The following is a 22,501-nucleotide window of genomic DNA, read 5'->3' as shown; positions in this document are numbered from 1 at the left end:
CACGTGTTCAATCCTTGGGTTGGGAAGATCCCCTGCAGAAGGGAATGGCAACCCACTCCAGTATTCTTGTCTGGGAAATCCCATGAACAGAGGAGCCTAGGAGGTTACAGTCTATGAGGTCACAAAGAGTCAGACACGACTGAGCAACTAAGCTCCTATAGGGTGTATTAATTAATCTGAGGAAATACACTGAGCTTTTAAGTTCTGAGCCCTTGTGTTAGGCAACCTTCGACGTACCCAAGAAGGACAAGGCATGATCCGTTGATGATGTGAAGCTGGGAAACCCAAGTGGACATTTGAGCTCTTCCAGGAACCAACCAGGTTACCTGGGTTGGACTAGATCTGTAAGGTGAGATGAAAGAGTTGGACTGATGATCAAGTACAGTAGGAGGAAACACGCCATAAACTTGCTTCCTCTATTCCAAGGCCATTAAGGCTACTTTACCGTTCTGACGTGTGAAGGATGCCCTCTCCCATGATGCTCCTTGCTGTGCATAGAGGGGGAAGATGATAAATACATGTGGGTTGACTGATTCGTGTGAGCCAGGTGATGGCAGAGGGGTGGCTCCCAGGGAAGGGGTGAAGTCTTAGGTTTGACAACCACAGCAGGAAACTTTTAGTAGAAGAGATTATTAAGCTTTTAAAACCATGTTTCATGCCTTAAAAAGCACTGTAATTAATATATGTCTCTTCAGTGAAGGACACAAAAAGCCATATCTTCATTTAAACAACATCAGCAGCACCTTGTCAGCACGACCAGTATAGGCTTTATAAGGGCAGGTTTCTGAGTTCACTGGCAGGTTAAGCTCACGGCTGTCATCCTTGCGGTTTTCTTGTGAATTGCAAAACCTTCAGTGGCCCCCATACCTGCAGAAAGAAGTTCATCTCTCTCTAGCCTTCACCTTTCAACCTTCACAAACTGCCATGAACCTATCTTTTTACTCTTCATCCAGTACAGAGTGCCAGAGGATAACAATTCAAAATGAGTACATTTGCTGTTGAAGAATGTGCATTCTAGCAAGCGGGGGAAGACATAGAACAATTAAGCGCTTCCGTACCATAAGAGTAATCTTGGCAGGATGCAGACGTCATTCATACACATGTCATGCATTCCCAGGACACTGTTCTTTCCCGCATCGTACTTCCTGGGCCCAGAATGTTGTTTCTAGCAGGTCTGGTGGCAAAATCCAGTTCTTCAGTCAAGGCTGTGGTCGAAGGTCACTTTTTAGTAATTTTCATGGACTTTTCCCATTGGGGTTCGGGTAGCAGTTTGGGGTACACTTATTGTGTCTCTGAGTCTCCTCCACTGCACCATGGGGCCTTCAAAGGCAAGGGCTTTGTTCAGAGTTCACTTTGGTGAAGAGTAGGAGCTTAATGAAAATTCACAGGCATGCAGGCCCACCATGACGGCGGGTCTTCGTCATCGTGTCCTCGCTGTCCATGATGTGTTTGGCCCAGATCTCTGAACTGATGACTTGGTCTCAGAGAGGCCTCTCCTGACCTTTTAGAGGCCCTCTTCTCTAAAACAAACCCTTTCTTTCATCTAGGTTGCTCTTTATCACTTTGTCAAGGTGTGTTGTCTTTGTAGCAGGCATCACTCTGTGAAATTATTTTGCAATTGCTTTTTTAAAATTGAAGAATAGTTGATGTGTTAGCTTCAGATATGTAGCAAAGTGATTGTGTACACACACACACACACACACATATGTATATGTTGTCAGTCACTAAGTTGTGTCCGACTTTGCAACCCTGTGGACTGCAGCATACCAGGCTTCCCTGTCCTTCACCACCTCCCAGAGTTTGCCCATGCTCACATCCATTGAGTTGGTGATGCTATCTAACCATCATTTTCAGATTCTTTTCCATTATAGGTTGTTATAGGTTATTGAGTAGATTTCCCTGTGCTATACAGTAGGTCCTTGTCCTTGATTGCTTACGTCTGTTGCTCGTAACTGAAGCTAAGAGTGGGGATGTGGTGTGTCTTATTCACTGCTGGATCACTCTCACCTCAAACAGCGTGGAGAGCCTTCATCATGTATTTGTCTAATCCACGAAGGGCATTTGGTTCCCATTTTGCTTAGTTTGCATTTTTGGTCCAACATACATTTTTATTATTTAACAATGAGCTTGCGACAGATTTTCACAGTGTTTTCTTCTTTCGCTGGGCTGGCTGGAATTTTCTGGTACCTTGAAGATAAACACGGCCGCATGGCATGTTATCCCTGACCACATTTGGCTCTAGGCTGCTGACTTTTCAGGGCTTGTCTTCAGCAGTTGCTGCACAGACATTCATGGGGTCCTGGATCCTCCACTCACGTGCTTTCGGGGCCTGGCTTCCCAGGGTCAGGGTTTGGTCTGATCTCTTTTGTTTTTTTCAACTGTCTGTCTCCATCAAGTCAGCTGCCCACCCTGATATATGAGTTACATTCGTGAGAAAAGAAAGTGAAAGTGAAGTCACTCAGTCATGCCTGACTCTTTGCAACCCCATGGACTGTAGCCCACCAGGCTCCTCCGTCTATGGGATTTTCCAGACAAGAGTACTGGAGTGGGTTGCCATTTCCTTCTCCAGGGGATCGTCCCCACCCAGGGATTGAAACCAGGTCTCCCGCATTGTTGGCAGATGCTTTACTGTCAGAACAATGGTAATTTTTTTCTTCTTTCTTTAAATGCTGTTCCAAAGGAAAATAAGTTCATGAAGTTGAAGGAAGAGGAGAGGATGGCAAAGGAGAGAGCGCCATGGGGGATAAACCTGTGACCAGGAAATACTGGGGTTCCAGCCACTCGAGTGTCCTGTATGCATGGAGCCTCGCCCACTTGGCTTGGAGTGGCTGTGTGCACACCCCTCACCCTCCCCCCGACAGAATCTGCTTTTTTCAGTAAGATAAAAGCAGAATAGAAAGAGAATGCCCCAGTTCTGGGCCAGCCAGTCACCCTTACCTTAACCACCCTCTTCTTCATAGTCTGAAGGCGGGCAGAGGGGTAAGGGTGTGGAACTAGCTTTGCTGGATGGCCAGTCCATCACTCTCTCCAGTGGAGACAGTTATACCTACTGTTCTCAGCCTTGAGACACAGAACAGCCAGTTAAGCTGTTATTATTGTTCCTCTGCTCCAAGTGAGCTTGTAATTTCCTACAGTTATTACAGGGGAGCGTGGGAATCAGAATGATTGAAGTGTCAGATGTCATAACTGGAGCATCTTTGTATGCCTTATATTAGGTGTGTGCGTGTTTTACGTTAAGCTACAGCCCCCACCTCTTTCTAAAGGGTCCATAGAAGCCTTGAATAATTCAGGGTACAGCCTAACTGTTCAGAACCTTCTAGAATTCCGCTGACATGTCCTAATGAAATGTCAGGGTATTAACTCCTGTAATCCCTGCTTTAGGGATGAAGCTGTGCACGTGTGTGCACACACCTACATACATGCACAAATATGCGCAGTTGACCGTCTGGCCTTCCTGAAAAATCATGTATAAGTGGACCCAGGCAATTCAAACCCATGTTGTTCAGGGATCAACTGTATATATAACCATCTCCCCATAAGAGAGTGCCATTACCTTATTTCTCATTAATGATCATTAGCTTAAGAGGTAGAGACTAAAAAAGATGGAAATATTTTCCCATGAGCTTTAAAATACTATGGGATAAAAATTAAAGGAATAATTAAAAGAATTAGAAAGTGGGCAGAAGACCTAAACAGACATTTCTCTGGAGAAGACATATAGATGGTAATAAACACATGAAAAGCTGCCCAACATCGCTTATTGTTAGAGAAATGTAAATCAAAACTACCATGGAGTATCACCTCACACCAGTCAGAATGGACATCATCAAAAAATCTACAAACAGTAAATTCTGGAGAGAGTGCAAAGAAAAGGGAACACTCTTGCACTGTTGCTGGGAATGTAAATTGATGCAGCCGCTATGGAGAACAGTATGAAAATTCCTTTAAAACTACCATATGACCCAACTATCCCACTGTGGGCCAATACCCTAAGGAAACCATAATTGAAAAAGACACGTGTCCCAATGTCCACTGTAGCACTATTTACAATATCTAGAATATGGAAGCAACCTAGCTGTCCATAAACAGATGAATAGATAAAGCAGTAGTGGTACATATACCAACGGAACATTACTCAGCCATAAAATGGAACACATTTTAGTCAGTTCTAATGAGGTGGATGACCTAGAGCTTATTACATAGAGTGAAGTAAAGCAGAAAGAGAAAAACAAATATCGATACATTAATATATGGAATCTAGAAAGATGGTACTAGTGGACCTATTTTCAAGGCAGCAGTGGAAACACAGATGTAAAGAAGAGACTTGTGGACACAACAGGGGAAGGGGAGGGTGGGACGAGTTGAGAGAGTAATACTGGAACATATATATTGCCATCTGTAAAACAGATAGCCGGGGGGATGTGCTGTATGCCACAAGGTGCTGGAATCCCGATGCTTGGTGAAAATCTAGAGCGGTGGGATGGGGTGAGAGTTGGGAGGGTGGTTCAAGAGGGAGGGGACGTATGTGTACCTACAATGAGTTCATGTTGGTGTATGGCAGAAACAATCACAATATAGTAATGATCCTCTAATTAAAAGTAAATAAATGAAAAAAAAAATACTATGGGATAATATTCAAACCTCCTGCTGGTTTCATGTCACAGAAACTGAAATTCTAAGGAAAAAATTGGCCTTTGTCTGCAGCATGGCCTTATAATGAACTAGAGTAGCATTTAATCAGCTGAAAAACTCTGGCAGTTCATTGTATAGATGTAAATTGTAATTATCTATCTAACCTTTTCTCATGTAAAAGTTGTTATTGAAAAGATTGTTTTATTTCCTTACTTTTTCTTTCAGGCTCAGTGCCATTTATATGTATATTGAATTTAATTTAGGGAAAAGAAGAAAAATTTGCTAATACCAATGGGTAGAAACCACCCCTTTCTGGACTGTTATCTAATTTCTCTAGTAGCACGGAAGGCACTGCATTTACAAACAGTGTCTCCATTTATAAACATTTTTTTCTCAGGCTGGCAGGAAAATCCAAACAGAACTCATAGATTGATTCTGAATGAGAAATAGTCTCAAGTTAGAATGCATTAGTATAATCACTATTTTTATTAATCACTGAACAGTTGTGTTGATTAATTTTCTGGCAGTGTTATGTAATAAGATTTGAAGAAAGGGAAGAAGTCATTTCGTGTATGTGGGTTTAGTTTAATTTTATTCACAAAAATGGTATTTACTTAATAACATGGGTGGAAATAAGCAGGGATTCGGGGTTGCCATCTTCTATTTTAGTGCAACAGCTAGTGAATGGAGTGGGTGCTTGTGGAGAAGTAGGGTGTGAGTCACAGGGGTGCTGACCTCTCCGGAATGTTTGCAATTTGGATCAGAGATGGTTAGCTTCTACCAGAGTGTCATTTGTTCACGGATGCTTGGCCCATCCCAGTTACTGAGAAGAACTGAGATCCCATGTATAATTTTAAGTTTGTGCTGATTCTTAATGTGCGGAAGTATTAGTTGCTCAGTGGTGTCTGACTCTGTGACTTCATGGACCTTAGCCCACCAGGCTCCTCTGTTCATGGAATTCTCCAGGCAAGAATACTGGGGTGGGTTGCCATTCCCTTCTCCAGGGGATCTTCCCCACTCAGGGATCAAGAACCCACTTCTCTTGGGTCAGGTGGGTTCTTTACCACTAGGACCACCTGGCTTAATGCAGGGATTCCCCTTTAAATGAAAATCAGTTTCACAAGGAATTTATTTACTACTTTGTAGATAAAATTTATTTTAAAATTTAGGATTGGTGATAGTTTTAAAATTCTGTTGTGTTATTTTTGCTTCCATTTTCCCTCTTTTAATTGCGTGGTGATGGGGTTATTTGCTCGTTTTTTGAATAGAGATCTGTCTCATGCACCAGCCCACATGGTTGTATCTTGTGACTGATTTCCAAAGTTTCACGTCTGAGAGTACTTAGTTTTCCAACTCTTAAAAGTGCCATTGGAATACTTTACTAACATAGTTAAAGGGACTAATAGTCTGAATCACCTTAGGCCCTGAAGAATTTGAACCAAGTGGTAGGCATTGCTTCTGTAATTTGCTCTTATAGAGTCTAGATGGTCTTTGAAATTCTCACCATATAAATGGATTTCAGAACAATATTTGTATGGTTTAGCTTAGAATTCCAGTAACAGAGCCTAGGTGCTGAACTAGCTCTTTAATTTTGCCCCCTTATGAAAGATTTGTTTCTTGAGATGAATAGTCAGAGAAACCATGATATCATAGCTGGGGGTGGACTGGCTTCACCTCATCACATAATCATTTCATGTTGGATGAAAATTTAGCACCTGGTGTTGAAAACCTAGAGAAAGTTTTGACAGCCCATTAAAATGTAATTTAGAGGGTTTTCCATCCTATTAAATATAATCCATATAGAAGCTTGTTTTAGCAGTCACATGGTTATGGAGAGATTGTGATGGAGAGTCCATAGGGTTTGATGACATACTGTTTGGTGTTCTACTGATTTTAAAGGTTTGTAGAGTGTGTACCTAAAAAGTAAGGGAGCTATGTGATGTGGTTTTCAAGGCACTCTCTCACCTTTTCCTCAGAAGACTTTTCCCGCCTTAATCCTCTCCAGGTGGTCTTCTGGTCCTTCAGCTTGAGGAGTGAGCCATAGTACCGGTCTCCATGGGGCTCAGAAGGGGGCTGGCTGACTTCTTTGCTGACCTCCACCTTTCTTTCTGCTTGATAAATCAGGGTCCCTCTTGCGTCTACTTGTCAGTGACAGAGTAATTTCTCTGGAAAGCAATTACTTCTCAGTTCCCTCCTCGGTCTTTCTGACGGGGTTTAGTATAGGCCCAAACCTCAGGGCCTGTATGTCTCCTGTATAGGTGTCGGGAGAGAGAACGAGAAGACTCATACACGGGGTGAGAAGGCGCCCCAGTTTTGGCCATTACTAACTACTCTTGCTCTCACAGAATTTCCTCTTGGCTGAGTTTTCTTCTATGTGTGTGTAGTCTGCATGACGAAGTTTCAGTCTAAAAGCCAGTCAGGTCAATCAGCGCTGTGGTTGTCTCTCAATTGTCTGTAGACGTGGAGGGGCAAAGAGGGCAAGTATCTGGCTCCTGTCTCTGATCAGGACACACCTGGGTCCGAAAGATGAGATCTGGCCGGTTCTGCACGGGCGTTATTTGAAGAATGAAAGGGGACGACTTCGTCTGGGACTCAGAGAAGCCCGATCATTCATAGAGCGGCAGGAGGTATGCGAGGCACATCCTGGACGTCGCACAGATGTGGGGATCCATGGAGGGTGGGGAGCTGTGGGCAGGAGACATGAGGTGTCACACGTAGGCCATTCTGTGGGTCTTTTCAGCAGGGTGGGCACATATGCTAGGTGGGAATAATCTTTTAAACGGGTCAGGCCAACCCAGGCATGACAACCAAATGCAGTGTGAGTTTCAGAATTCAACTCTGGACTGGAAAAAGGACATAAACGGGACATATTGGCTAAGTTTGCTTGCTAGACCTTTGTAGGAAAAGTTTTTCCATTTGTTTCAAAGTTCTCTCATTGTAAGCCTCTGTTTCTAATGGGAAACCGTTGGCATTTCTCTGTCCTTTTCTTGCATCTTGTACCCTCTCCTTCTCTACAGTGGAGCTGCTGAAAAATATTGAAATGCCAACTGAATGTTGAAAGCAAAGTCTTCAGAGATTTCCCATCATCCAAAATTCAGGTGGTCCAGAGAGGTGATGTTATGTGTGTGTGTGTGTGTGTAATATAAATCAACTAGGGAGTAATTACATTTTTTCATTTTTTTTCTTTTAAAAGTCCCTGTTTTGGAAGGAACAGCTCCTTCATACTGTAGAATTCTAATTCATGAATGTAGAAGGAATCATATAAATAGAAAATCGTCCTTTGGCAAATGTCAAAGCAATAATCGTCACAGACAGTCATCAGTGGGGCTAAAAGCAGTGCATGAAAGTATGATGAGAAATGGGATAGTTGCATGTTCCCACAGTGTCTCCCTGTGAGAGACGTGTACATTAAAAAGGGAAAATAGTAATTCTACAGTGGAGAAACCTAGCAACCGCAACCTTAAGCAGATGATCACAGTTATTTTTACATGACATATCAGTATCATGTAACGCTTGGTCTGATTGCAGGAGAAAGGAGAGCATCATTTCTATGGTATTCTCTCCAAAAATACACACCCTGAGTTAGTCATGAGGAGGCACGATGGAAACTCAAATTGAGAGACATTTTACAAAATAAGTAACCAGTACATTTTTCAAATGTCTAAGTGATGGTTGTTGAGGGAATGTCACAGGTTTAAGGATATAGGACACAGATTTAAGGAGTAAGGACACAGGACAACTCAATGCAGTGGCAGCTCCTGAACTGGATTCTGAACCAGCAAAGGGATGACAATAGGCAGAAACTGAGTGGTCTATTGAATTGTTAATAGTGTAGCATCAGTGTTAATTTCCTATAATTGTTATATGGTTGTATAAGATGTGAGATCTAGGAAAGCTGAGTGACGGGTATATGGGAACACTTTGTGCTAGCTTTTCAACTGTTTTATAAGTTTGAAATTTTAAAAAAAAAAACAAATATTTTCTTTTTCTAGGAGACATTAAGCTTCATTGAGCTAATGGATTCCTTCATATCCTGTCTGCATATACCTAGTCCCTCCTCTAAGAAAATTAAAGCACGTGCACACGCCCCTTTGCTGTTATAATTTCACTTGAATATTCAGACTACATCTTTTAGCTTCTCAAGGTTGCTCTCTCCTCTCATCATCACCAATAAGAGAGGATACTCAAAGTTCTACTGAAGAGAGGAGGGCTGGTCTGGGTTTTCCCACCCAGGTACCTGAGTCTTCCCACCCTTGGGCTGTTCTTAAGTGAGATCCCAATGATTATAGCGCATATTTACCATGAAGTCACTGAAGCATCAGCTTTAGAACCCTTCACTCTCAGGGACCTCTTCGAAAAACCTCTGACTTAATTTTTTTAATTTATTTAAAAATGTTTTTTGCATAATATCTTTAATTTTTTTTAATTTTGGGGACAATTGCTTTACAATGTTGTTTTGGTTTCTGCCGTACAACAATTCGAATCAGCCATAATTTTATATATATCCCCTCCTTCTCGAGTGACAGTTTTGAACTCATAGTTTTATATGTTTCTTAAAGAGGGTCCTGCACATGGTGTAACAGGCCACACAATACCTGAAATATTCCTGCTTCCTGGGAATTATTTTGCCTGAGGCAGTCCCACCCAAGATGACACAGTCCATTTACATCCCGACTCACATTTCAGAGCAGCCGAGAAGAAAACAACATCAAGCGGAAGCTGGATCAAATATTTAAAAGTTTTCCTTCGCTGGGTTTGGTTCACTATTCGACTAGGCAAAGTTAGAATCAAATAACAGCAAATGCAAATACAAAGCACCCTTGTCAGCAGTCACGTTTGGTCTGAAGATCAGCTTTGCTGCATCCGAAAGGTCACTGCCCAGAGGAGCACACTTTGGACCCTGAGAAGCAACGTGCCATGAATTGACTTGGAGGCACAGCTGACACTTGTAAACCCCAGCCCGGCCGTCAGCTCATCCCACCTCATCATGTCTCTCAGATACGCTCACAGCCCAGATTTTCAAGTACCAGACCTCACAGGAAGAGGCCAATCACCCGCATGGAGAAGGCTGTGTTAAATGAAACATAGGATCAAGCCAGGGAGCCTGAGTTAGGGACTAGCGTTGACAGCTCCTCATTCCCGCCACTTACTAATTTTATTTCCCTCCTCAGCTGGTGTCATTGCCTAAAAGCCATTTAAGCACAGGTTTTCTTATTCTGTGATTTAACTCTTTAAGACCTTTTGTAACACATGGGAACTAATAACCTCTTCTCTATGAACATTTTAAATTGAACTTATTCTTATGGAAATTTGATCTTTAGCGGTCTTATCAGAGTGATTTTTTTTTTTTAAGCTGAGTATAAACCTAGGTATTCTAACCCTGAGTTTACCATGGACTTTTATCTTTCTGGTTTATCTTTCTGGTCACTCACTTCTGAAATCAGAAGATTAGAACTGTAACACAAGACACAGGTACTTATTTTGAAGTTGCCTTCTCTCCTGAACTTTACAGTTGGGGTGCGTGCGTGCGTGTGTGTGTGTGTGTGTGTGTGTGTATTTTCAGAACGTTTTACTGCTACACCCTCTCTCTCATGGGTTGGTTAAATATCTGTGTTTTCAGAGTAAGCAGAGGACAGAAGGCAGAAGGAATTTGAAATTACAAATTAAACTAGTTGTGCTAGAAGTAAAATATTACTAAGTGAACATCTGATGGGTTGGAACCCTCATTGACAATGGTTCCTATTTTTATATCTAGCAATTTTTAATTGAAGAATAGTTTTCAATGCTGTGTTATTTCTGGTGTATATATATGTATATATATATATAGCAAAATGAATCAGTTTTATTTATATACATATTTATTTTTCATATTATTTTCCATTATGGTTTATTACAGGATATTGAATATAGTCCCCTCTGCTCTACAGTAGGACATTGTGGATTATTTTATATATAATAGTTTGTATCTTCTAGTCCTGCTCTCCTAATTTACCCCTCCCCAACCTCATTCCCCTTTGGTGACCTTAAGTTTGTTTTCTATGACTGTGAAACTGTTACTTTTTCTTAAATAAGTTCCTTTGTTCCTTTTAGCTCCGTAGATAAATGATGTCATATGACGTTTGTTTTTCCCTCTCTGACTCACTTTACTTGGTATGATAGTCTCTAGGCCCATCCATGTTGCTGCAGGGGGCATTTCATTCTTTTTTATGTCTGAGTAGTATTCCATTGTATAAATGTACCTCATCTCCTTTCTCTATTCATCTGTCAATGGATATGTAGGTTGCTTCTATGTCTTGGCTATTACAAATAGTGCTGCAGTGTATCTGTTTGGGGTACTTGCATCTTTTCAAAGTATAGTTTTCTCCAGATATATGCCCAGGAGTCGGACTGTTGGATCATATGGACCCTCTACTTTTAGTTTTCAAAGGAACCTTCACACTGTTCTCCATGGTGGCTGCACCAGTTCACATTTTCACCAGCAGTGTAGAAGAGTTGCCTTTAGCAATTTTGGTTTTGATGTTTTATCTTTGGGCTTTGGAAAAAAATCAGCTGTTTGATAATCAGATGAGTCAGAACCAGGAAGAATACTATTTCTAAGGAAGGCTTGCTATGAAGAGTGTTGAGGGAACCAAGTCAGGTTCTCTAAAATGTATATGAATGAATCATTTGAGAGAACACTGGAATTCTGCCACGAAGAAGCCAGTAATCATGAGAGTCTTCTGTGAGTCAAAGTTCAGAAAACTTTGCACGTGTAACAGTCTGCAGTCTTCAAAGACCTAAGGAGACAGCAGAGATAATTTCATTGGCCGAAAAGCTCTATTAGAGTTAAGGTTCTTAAAATATGCCCAACAAACTCATCACACCCTTTCTGTCTTTACTTACTGCCTGATACGTGTGTGGCTCCCCCTCTGAGCCCCCCTCCACTGCCCCCAATTTGGCTGTCACTCTACGGCGGAAATAAAAATGCAGCAGACCGAGTTTCCAGGCTGTGTTACTTCATGGAGATGCTAAAAGGCAGCTTATTTCATATTGATCATCCCAGGAGCTAGCCAAGTGTGGTGTTAATTGGGTCCTCTGGAATTCTAAGCCCTCGGGACTGAAAGCTTTCTAGTGAGAAGGGGAAATAACCCACAGGCTGCAGAAAAATGAATCCAGGAGCCTGCCCCATCCCAGTTTGCTGTGGCTGGGACCGCGCATTGTGTATCCAGTTGCTTCTTTCAATTAGCTGGTTTGTGTTGTGTTTCCCCACACCCCCTTTTGCTGCAAAGCTGTGAAGCCTTGTTTTGAAAACTGCTGCCCCAGAGTGCACTGGTTTGGCTGGCCTGCTCTCATTGTTCCAACGCTCATTCCATATGTGGGTCACATCCTAGCGCTCCCCCTCCTCTCCCCCGCATCCCTTCAGTCATCTCCCCTTCCTTGTTCAGGCATCCAAGCACTGGCATGCACTTGCTAGTGTGCACACATGCACAGACACACTCTCTCACACACACATACACACACTTTTCTTCCCTTAAGAGGCAGAGGTAAGGGGCAGATTCTTTCAGGAACTTGCAGGCAAAGCCATTCAAGCTTCGAAAGCTTGTTGCTGTGCATTTAGTTTATGGCAAACACCTCTTCACCTTCATGAAAGTCATTACTCTGTTCATCTCCATTTTTTCCCTCTTCCCAGCCCTTGCTCTTTTCCCTTCTTTTTTCCCAGGACAAAGGTCCTTAAGAAACTGAGATTGCTGCTTAGTTCGACCCTTTCTTGTTACCGTGGTAGCGAGTGGGTATCTCAGACAGTGAAGGATGGAGCAGGCAGGCTGGAGTTTTTATGCACAGTTCTTTGGAGGCTGCAGAAACAGTCTGCTGAGAAATGTGTGCTGCAGGCATGCCTGCTGAGTCCATTCTGCTGGTTATCTGTCACTTACTCTGACTAAAAGGTAAGGGCTTCTGTAATTTGCTGCTGCAAAGAATTCATTCATTGTTCTATTTCTAAGGCCTTCAACTAATTGACTCTTGAGGGAAGATGGGAATGAAGAGTTTTTGTTTGACTTCTTTAGCTTATCTATTAGATCTCTCTAATTTTTAAAAAATATCTGAAAGAAACATAATCTTGGCAATCTATGGCCACTAATGGAATATCTATGTGTCTTCAAAGAAAAATAAAACAACTTTGATTCCATGATGTTTCTTTTCTTTTCATCTAAAACTTTTTATTTACCAGTAAAGAGTTGTAGGGTACATGTGATCACCACTTTCGATGATTTCTGTAAACTTTGGGAATAAGAGTTGTAGTCTTGTCCCCAAATAAGACTATTTTATTCTGGCAGGCTGCATTTTCACCCAATTAAGAATTATAGTGCAGTGCATTTGAGTAGTAACAATGAGGAAAGTTAGAGAGTATTTAAACAAGATGTAGCATTTACACTGATTGGTAATCACTGTAGCGTGAGCTAATACATGTTGATAAATACAAATCACCAACTGTGCCTCTTGTTTTGTGTGTATTTAGAGGAAACTTTCCATTTTTGTTCAGAAGTCAGATAGGAACTGAAATAACTTAGGATTCTCAAACTTGCCCGCTTAAAGTAATAGGAACTATCAAATGCCTATTATCTTGGGGAAAAAGCTTAATTTTGGTTAAAGAAACAATCTCAAAAACAGATTGTCCATCATTGTGGAATTTGTACAGTTGGAAACCAGCTTAGTTTTACTGAAAAAAATATGATTACACCTTATTTTCTTAAGCTCTAGTGATTTATTGGGATTCTTTGGTAGGAGTATAGGCTGTATTTTCTTGGAGATGGAAATCTCTTTAATGATATTTTCTTTTATAGCTACTGCTCAGAACATGTGATATGTATTGCAATCTAACTGTATTTATCAATCTGTGTCATGAGCCATAAATGAAGGAAAGGTGTATATTTGGATATCCAAATTGAGTCAACTTATTTTATTTATTACTTTATAAAATTTGGGCAAAGAGCCTTGGGAAATGTTTCCTCCAATGTTGGTGCATATTCCTCTAACATACTGATGGATCTGCTTTAACAACCTCGTGATAGTAGCAAAATGAAGTGGATTTCTTTAGTGATTAGGCTTTGAGAAGAAACAAGAAGTAATGTGTATTCTAAAGGGAGGATGTTGTGTTTAAAGGGGAAAGTTTTATTTCCTTCATCTTAACTCACAGTTTCTTAGTGGGAGTTTTGGAGATTGAGTCGATGGGTAAGGCCCACTGAAGGGCTTCCCAGGTGGCTCAGCGGTAAAGAATCCACCTGCAATGCAGGAGACATGGGTTCGGTCCCTGGGTCAGGAAGTTCCTCTGGAGAAGGGAATGGCAACCCACTGCAGTAGTTTTGCCTGGGAAACCCCATGGACAGAGGAGCCTGGCGGGCTACAGTCCGTGGAGCCTCAAGAGTCAGACACGACTTAGTGACGACACCACCACCATCAGGGCCCACTAATCTTGGCCTGCAGAATGTGCGGGACTTTTCCAGGGAGTCGAAAGTGACGACCCCAGAGTTTGGAGCTCCGCGTGGGGCCCGTGAGTTGTCTGTTCCTCCGCTGGTTTCCAGCGGCGGTGCCCGCCAGACCACACAGTCGGCTCCTGTCCTGACCCGGGCAGTTGGCTCATCTTCCCCGACTCCTTCACGAGGCCTTTCCCTTCCAGGTGCAGCCGCTGGGACGTTTCCTGGGCACATGTGCAGTCCTCGGTGAGACGACGGTGCTCAGAACTTACGCACTTGACTACCGGGCTGATGCTTTGACCATTATATATACCTGACTTGTTTTTACTCTTCAACATCCTGTTAGGGACTGAATATTTGTGTGCCCACCTCAAATTTATATGTTGAAGTCGTAACCCCAGTGTAGCCGTTTGTGGAGATGGGCTCTATGAAGAGGTGAGAAAGGTTAAATGAGGTTGTAAGAGTGAGACCCTAATCCCACAGGTTCTGGTGCCCTTCAATAAATGACCCCAGAGCTTTCTGCGTATAACAACACGGAGAGAGGGTGGTAGCTGTCTGCAAACTAGGAAGAGAGTTCTCACAAGGAACTGAAACCGCCTTCACTTTGATCTTGGTCTTGTCAGTGTCCAGAACAGTGAAAAATAAATTTCTGTGGTTTAAGACACTCATCCTGTGATATTTTATTATTACAGACATAGCTAACTAATACACATATATAGCTTAATTTTTACCTTCATGAACTTCTGGTTGAAGGTAGGAAACAAGAAAATTGATGTTGAAATACAAATAAGCTGACCAGAAGCATAAAAATGATAATCCTGCTAATAACCTTAAGATTGTTCTAAGCATATCTTCAAGCTGAGTTGATTGGGGTTCTTATATAGCATATTAGGTGCTAAAAATATAAGACCCAGTGCCTGCTCCATCCACTACGGTTCTTCATTTACTTTGATTAAAAATTATTTATATCCACTCTGTGGTTATTGAGATGTGTGTGCTCATAAAAATTACCCAAAAAAGTAGGTTAAGCATATGATGAAAACATTTCAACTATCAGATCACAAAGTTAATTTTTTAAAAAAATTTTGACACAATATGGTGCAGTTGAGCCTCAATATGCATGTTAACATGTGTGTGACCCTTTAAATTTAAATTGTATACAAATGATTATTTTCCTTACACTCAAGGTAAATGAAATAGCACTTCTTGTCAACTGGAGGAAACGGTGAAATTTGTTTTCACACATAATGAATGTAATTAAAATTGTATTAAATGAACTTTTTGATAATATCTTTAATAATATATTGATCTCAAGTGAAATGCTTTATTTTAAATCCTTCCTAATGTACTGTGTAAAAAGGATGAAATGAATAAAAGATTTCCTAAGGGGTTTCCAGTGGTGATACATTATAGTGAATTGTGGTCCCAAGTAAAAACGAATGGACAGTGCTAGGCCGAGAGGTCCCCAAAGACCTCTGTAGAGTCTGTAGCGCTCTGATATGCCTGGAACAGAGCAGAATTAGGAATATAAAGAAGAATAGGAAGAAGAGATCCCTTAAGAAGCATAAAGAAGATACTCCTCTTGGAGCTCCGCAAGTGTAGAAGGTTTCTTTGAGATGAAAGAGAGGTTTCAGTTCTCAGACATAGGCTGCAACCTAGGATAACATGCTTGTTGGCAGTAGTGTAACTGTTGGTCATTTAAGAAGTATATGAAAATGCTTAGTTATTAGTTGCTTTGATTTATAAAGGGCTTCCCTGGTGGCTCAGAGGTTAAAGCGTCTGCCTCCAACGCGGGAGACCCAGGTTCGATCCCTGGGTCGGGAAGATCCCCTGGAGAAGGAACTGGTAACCCACTCCAGTATTCTCGCCAGGAGAATCCCATGGATGGAGAAGCCTGGAGAAGTCCCACTATAAAAGCAATGTAAATGTCTGGTTTTCTATTTACAATGGTCCTTTTAATATGCTTTTAAAAAGCCTCTAGTTACCCATGCTTAATAAATTGAATTGATTTATCTCTTGACGTGGGCTTCCCAGGTGGCACAAGTGGTTAGGAACCTGCCTGCCAAAGCAGGAGACATAAGAGGTGCCGGTTTGATCCCTGGGTTGGGAAGATCCCCTGGAGGAGGGCGTGGCAACCCACTCCAGTCTTCTTGCCTGGAAAACTTCATGAACAGAGGAGCCTGACCGGCTACAGTCCGTGGGCTCACAAAGAGTCGGACACAACTGAAGTGACTGAGCGCGCACCTCTTGACTGCTTCATGATGTGACTGCTTCAGTTAGTCTAGGCAAACGACACAACCAAACTGTCGATGTTTCTAGTACCACTGCGAAATTCAGCTGACAGCTGGAATCCCATGGTGCCCACCTTCTCTGTGTGTTGAAGAAAAAAATGATTACATCACACTTTGGACTCACTGGGTTTTAGATCAACACTCTTTTTGACCATCAGTCTAGGTTAAGGAAAGCCCGAGGGAGCCCATGCTGCGGTGTGCTGAGCTGATGCCCTGTTCAGTAGTGACCTCACTGTGGCTCTCAAGCAGTGATTTCCCGCATCCTCCCCTTTCTCCACTCTGGAGGCAGGTGCCTTGGGAAATGGGAAACCTGTGGCTTGATTTGAGCAAAGAAGGGATTAACCAGACACCTTGCCAACCCTGGGGCATATGGAGCGTATTGGCTGTGTCACGAAGGAGGTGGCTGAGGAGGAACTGGGACCTCAGGACTGACAATGCTGAGGAAGGAGGAAGTGATGAAAGAAGGAGAAAAGGAAGGAAAGAGGGATGTGGGGCAGGGGGATGAAGGAGAAATAAAGGATGAGAAAACCAGAAACATGCATTTTAAAAACGCATCCATCCACTCCCTCCAAACATGGACGTGGAGACTCACAGGCACTCTTTCTGGATTTAGTTATATTCTGTTGTTTGCAGGATATAAAGCTTAATTTTTTTTAGTTGCAGTTTTGTTATGCCTTTTTATTGCTGAGTTGATGCCAGGTAGGCAATTTTGCTGGGAAATCAAAGGATTTGGTTGTTTGAACTGTATTAGCATGGGAAAGGAAAGTGGCCTGGTATCCCCTATGGCCAGCCAGGGTAGACTTGCAGGAAGAGGCGGAGCTGGTCGTGGGGAAAGAGCTTGTTCTTTGTGATTTAGAGAGAAGTGGGAGAGTCTTTGTTGGGCAATCCGTCAATCAAGCTCTGCTCACAGGTTTGGCAAATATCACGTTCTCTTTGCCCAGTTGGGTAAAGCCTGTCCCAGTTAACTGTGGCTTCTCCCTGGTTGGTAGTAAGTATATACTTGAGACTAACTAGAAGGGCCTTACGCTGCTTCAGTGCTCACAACTTTTTTGAAGGCTTTCCACGTCTTCAGACTGCTAGAATTGAAGGATACAGGGAACATGGTGGAAGGAAATACTCCGGTCGAAGTCAGAAATGCAGTCACTGTTTTTAACCAGCTGCTCTTGGGGAGTTCTTTTAGCTCAGTGGCCTCAGCCTTGTTGTTGTTTCCTGCTAAGTCGTGTTCAACTCTTTTGCTACCCCAGGGACCATAGCCCGCCAGGTTCCTTTGTCCGCGGGATTTTCTAGGCAAGAATACTTGAGTGAGTTGCTATTTCCTCCTCTGGGGGACCTTTCCAACCCAGGGATTGAACCTGTGTTTCCTGCTTGGCAGGTGGATTCTTTACCACTGAACCATCAGGGAGGCTTGATTCTAATAGTCTGTATTCTTCTCTTTGCATTTATTTAATACGAAAGCTCCCACCTGTGATCAAAGTTGGCCTAGAGTGACTGGAGGGAAAGAGTTATTCCAACTTATCTGCCACTGCTAGAAATCTTTTTCTTTAACAGAAATCATCTACCTTTACTTTGAAAATATTTTGTAAAGTACTTTGCAAAGTCCAACTCACATAGCTTCCCATGGGGGAGAGGAAATACCATATTGGGCCCAGATTTCTAGAAATAGACAAAGAGCTACAGACAGGTAATGTGACAGCCTTGATATCCCACCTTGGGTTTGGAAGCATTATGGGAATCTTTTGCTGAAAGTCATTTAATGCTTTCATATATATATGTAAACAATGAGATTCTGAAAATGTGAAGATTATGAAAACAGGGCATTTGCTTGTATCAGCGCTTTCTGAGTTTAATTCAATGGAAAAATGTTAATAGTTATGGGGGAGGGGGATGGGGAAGACAGAATTTTCCTGGTCAAAGGAGTTTAGCAAACATTGGGCTAAAGAAAGTTAGCTGGGGGGGTTCATGTTTGGGAACGCATGTACACCCGTGGTGAATTCATGTCAGTGTATGACAAAACCAATACAGTATTGTAAAGTAAAATAAAGTAAAAATAAAAATTAAAAGAAAAAAGAAAGTTAGCTGGGTTTCCTTACACATGCTTTTTTGTGACCTTTAATTTTTTTAACATAATCTTGTTTGTTTATTTTTGGCTTGCTGGGTCTTTGCTGCCGCGTGAGCTTTTCTCTGGTTGCGGGGTGCGTCCGTTCGTCGCTGTGGCTTCTCCTGTTAGAGCAGGGCTCTAGGGCGCCGGGCTCCAGTAGCTGAGGCACGTGGGCTGGGCAGTCACGGCTCTGAATCAGGGATCAAACAAATGTCTCCTGCATTGGCAGGTGAATTCTTTACCACTGCGCCACCAGGGAAGCCCTGTAGTGTATAATTTTGATGTGCGCTCTGGACCGGCAACCTGCATTATAGCCGTAGTTCCCAAATCTGAAATCATAATCACAAATTCCTAGGCTCCAAAGACTCAGTGAATCAAAATGTGGGGAAGTGGGATTCCGGACTTTCATTGAGGACACCTTTGGGAGACCACCTTTAAGCAGCTAGTTTAGGCAGCTCGCTCATCTGCCCCATCGGGGCTCCAAGGCACCACTGTCATGCACAGAGCAGCCCTCCTCGCCCTAATTTATGTAGCTGCACAACTCCTTTTATCCTGGAAGTGCATGTTGATATTTATGGAACTAGCAGATTAGAAAATGCTGGTCAATGCATTTCTCATACTAAAGGCTTAAAGACTAAAAAAAAAAAAAAGATGATCAAGTACTGGTTTGGGACTTTCCTTTGAATTGTGTATTTCCTATGTGATGGTGGTTCAGATAGCACTAAAAATCACACCTGTTTTTTCAGTCCACATTGACGTGTTATTTAAATTTTTTGTAGTGGTGTTTATTTCATTTATATTATCCTTATAGTTTTTTTCCTTTTTTGCAGCAGACATTCCCAGGAGATATGTAGTAAACTGTTCTGTTCTCACCTTCTGTTAGGGAATAATGCTTAAACTTATTTGATTTATAAAAACCCAAATCCCCAGAAATAGGAAATTTTGTAATGAAAATGAGTTTGATAAACTCTTGGCATAACATAGATGTCTTCTAAGAGAGGAGAGAATGAAGAATCTCATTTTTAAAAGATCCTGGTTGTTTCTAGGGCTGGACTCTAGATTGTTAATTTATTGTGCGGAAGGGGATTATGACAGTGGCTTAATTAAAATGATGTGATTAGACAAATATAAAACAAAAAATACTGGTTCTGGAAAGGAGATGATTTTTTGGAGGGACAAGAAAACTTGGGAAAACCCCTCTGAAGAGGTTTACCTTTCTCCCCATAAGTGCTCTGATGGCACATCTCAGAGCCTCAGAGCTGGGCAGTGGAACCGGATCAGTTCACTGCAGGCTTTGCGTTTCTGTGTGGACAGCCTTGAAGGTGTCAGGGGTGCAGCTGTATTTTGAGTGGAGAAAACATGCGGTAATGGGTAACTCTTGTCGCAGCCAGTAGAATCAGGTTAAATGTAAATACAATCTTCTTTTCATTTTGAATATCCTTTTGTGTGGAAAGCTGTTTTTCATATACTCATACTTGAGTGTCTGTTCTTTTAATAAGATGTTGCAAAGCAGATCACCATTTCTATGCAAGCGACTGTTGCTTAGTTTCAATACCATGGACCTTTGCAGTCATAGGTGGACGAAAGAGCTTTGAATATTTTTGTGCAGTCGTCAAAACCCTTAACTGCTGAAGCGAAGATTCAGGTTCAATATGGGCCTTGTGTTAGAATCCCAGGAAACCACATGCACGTAAGATAACAAAGCACCGATAACAGTATGTGGTGTTAACTCATCTCATGATGGTGGCCTCTAACTCATCTCATGATGATAAAAATTGATCTAAAGATTCTCTGAATAAAAGACCAATTATTGCTGACATTCCGCAAGCTAGAACTCCCTGTGGATTAGACAGAGGCCCTGGCTGAATACTGCCACCAGGAATTTGAAGATGGTTCTTGCAGAGATCTTCCAGGAACTAGGGCCTTTAATCTGATCACATTTAAAACCCGTTTCAGGCGTGTTAGGTGAATTATGTCAAGGCTCTGGGCAGATAGCTCTGGCATCTGAGCATTCTCTGGGGATTGTTGTTTGACATTTGGAGCAGGTGAGGGGCCTACAGCTTGTGAAGTCATTAAGGTGCAATTATGACAAGGCTGACTTGATCCTTTCTGATGTGCCTGCCAGACTTGACGGCTCCAAACAGTTGGTGGGGACCCAAAGATGCTTCTTCTTGGTTCCTCAGCACAGTGAAAATGTTCTGTTCCCTGTGGCCAGAACGGCATGAAAGACATTTTTCCTGAGAAAAGGTGGAAGCACTTGGGTTGGCGTTTGCTGTTAAGTTAGAAGCTTGAGCCTATTATCAATGACTCCTTTGGTGTACAGAATGGGTATATTTCCCCTTTTTCTGTTTTTAATTGTGCTTTAATTGACAGTAGGTGTCTCCTTATTCTGACAGATAGCTCCTTGCCTTAATGCTCCTTTGATATCCGGCTAAAATGGTGTCTGTGCTTTTGGAATGTAGGATTGTGGCGTGTCTACAGCAGCTTGAGTGACATAGATGAAGGGTCCTTCTTTATTTATGGGAATGTGTGCATTTCTTTTATGCATGCCTAAGCCTTTGTAACTTAGGGTCTGGCTCCCATGCCATATCCAGATTGGTAAAGTAGTTCAAAACAAGCACATCTTGAGTAGGCAACATCATCTTACGAAGAACTCTGGGCTCTGGGCTCACTCAGGGTGCATCTTTTACTAGTTATGTGAATGAACACAGGTAATTTACTTTCTAAGACTGAGTTTTCCCAGATGCCCATCTGGGAAATGTGACTCATTTACCCTCCCTCTAGGATGATCTGAAGGCGAAGTGAAACATTGCATTGGAATCACTTAACTAGTGTCACGTACATATTAAGCACTCTGTAAGTGGTACTGCGGGGCTTCCCAGGTGGTGCTAGTGGTACGGAACCCACCTGCCAATACAGGAGACATAGGAGTTGTGGGTTCAATTCCTGGGTTGAGAAGATCCTGCAGGAGGGCATGGCAACCCACTCCAGTATTCTTGCCTGGAGAATCCCATGGACAGGAGAGCCTGGAGGGCTACAGTCCACGGGGTGGCAAAGAGTTAGAGATAACTGAAGCAGCTTGGCATACACGCACACAAGTGTACTATAATTATTGCTTAGAGTCCATTTCATTAGCATAAAATAAATATATTTTAAAAATATTTTTCTTTGAAAGCTTAAATGATAAATGATATGGATATGAACATGGAATACAATTTCTGAATTAATGCATCTGCTCTCAGGGAATTTTGTTGGTGGCTTGTCACATCAGCAAGCTTTAGATTACTGTTCATAAGTCTTTGGTTTCCTTGGTTTCTCTTTTTTACTTTGTTCTTAGCATCTATTTAATCTGTTATGTATAAAAGTATTTTATCTAATGTTTCATTTTGTAAGAAGATAGGAAATGTTTATATTCTTCAGAAATGCATTTGGCAGCAAATATTAATAATAAAATCCCAACTATAACAGCTTAAACAAATAGAAGTTTATCTTTCTAATTTAGCAGATTGTCTACGGACCTTAGTCGGCAAAGTAATGTCTCTGCTTTTTAATATGCTGTCTAGGTTGGTCATAATTTTTCTTCCAAGGAGCAAGTGTCTTTTAATTTCATGGCTGCAGTCACCATCTGCAGTGATATTGGAACCCCCCAAAAATAAAGTCAGCCACATAGTCAGGGTTGATTTCCCTTGGGATTGACTATTCCCATCACTTCATGGCAAATAGATGGGGAAACAGTGGAAACAGTGGCTGTTAACTTTGGGGTTGCAGAGTCAGACACGACTGAGCAACTGAACTGAACTGAGCTGAACTGAAGTCCTTTGCATCAGGTGACCAATGTATTGGAGTTTCAACTTCAGCATGAGTCCTTCCAAGAATATTCAGGGTTGATTTCCCTTAGGATTGACTGGCTGGATCCTCTTGCAGTCCAAAAGAAAGGAAAGTGAAGTCACTCAGTTGTGTCCGACTCTTATCAGGCTCTTCCATCTATGGGATTTTCCAGGCAAGGGTACTGGAATGGGTTGCTATTTCCT

The 22,501-nt window shown here is 42.0% G+C and overlaps 1 protein-coding gene and 1 non-coding gene across 2 annotated transcripts in view; both read left to right on the top strand.

Annotated features, from left to right (window-relative positions):
- Window positions 1–22,501, top strand: part of FAT3 (FAT atypical cadherin 3) — an 817,465-nt gene that overhangs the window by 96,992 nt on the left and 697,972 nt on the right. The window lies entirely within an intron of this gene.
- Window positions 15,834–15,905, top strand: TRNAW-CCA (transfer RNA tryptophan (anticodon CCA)). Its single transcript has one exon. It is a non-coding gene; the product is annotated as a tRNA-Trp (tRNA).

The sequence above is a fragment of the Ovis aries genome, chromosome 21, assembly GCF_016772045.2.
Source record: "Ovis aries strain OAR_USU_Benz2616 breed Rambouillet chromosome 21, ARS-UI_Ramb_v3.0, whole genome shotgun sequence".
Classification (NCBI taxonomy): Eukaryota; Metazoa; Chordata; class Mammalia; order Artiodactyla; family Bovidae; genus Ovis; species Ovis aries.
The sequence above is the reverse complement of the archived record's forward strand: the minus strand, read 5'-3'. Positions and strand labels throughout refer to the sequence as shown.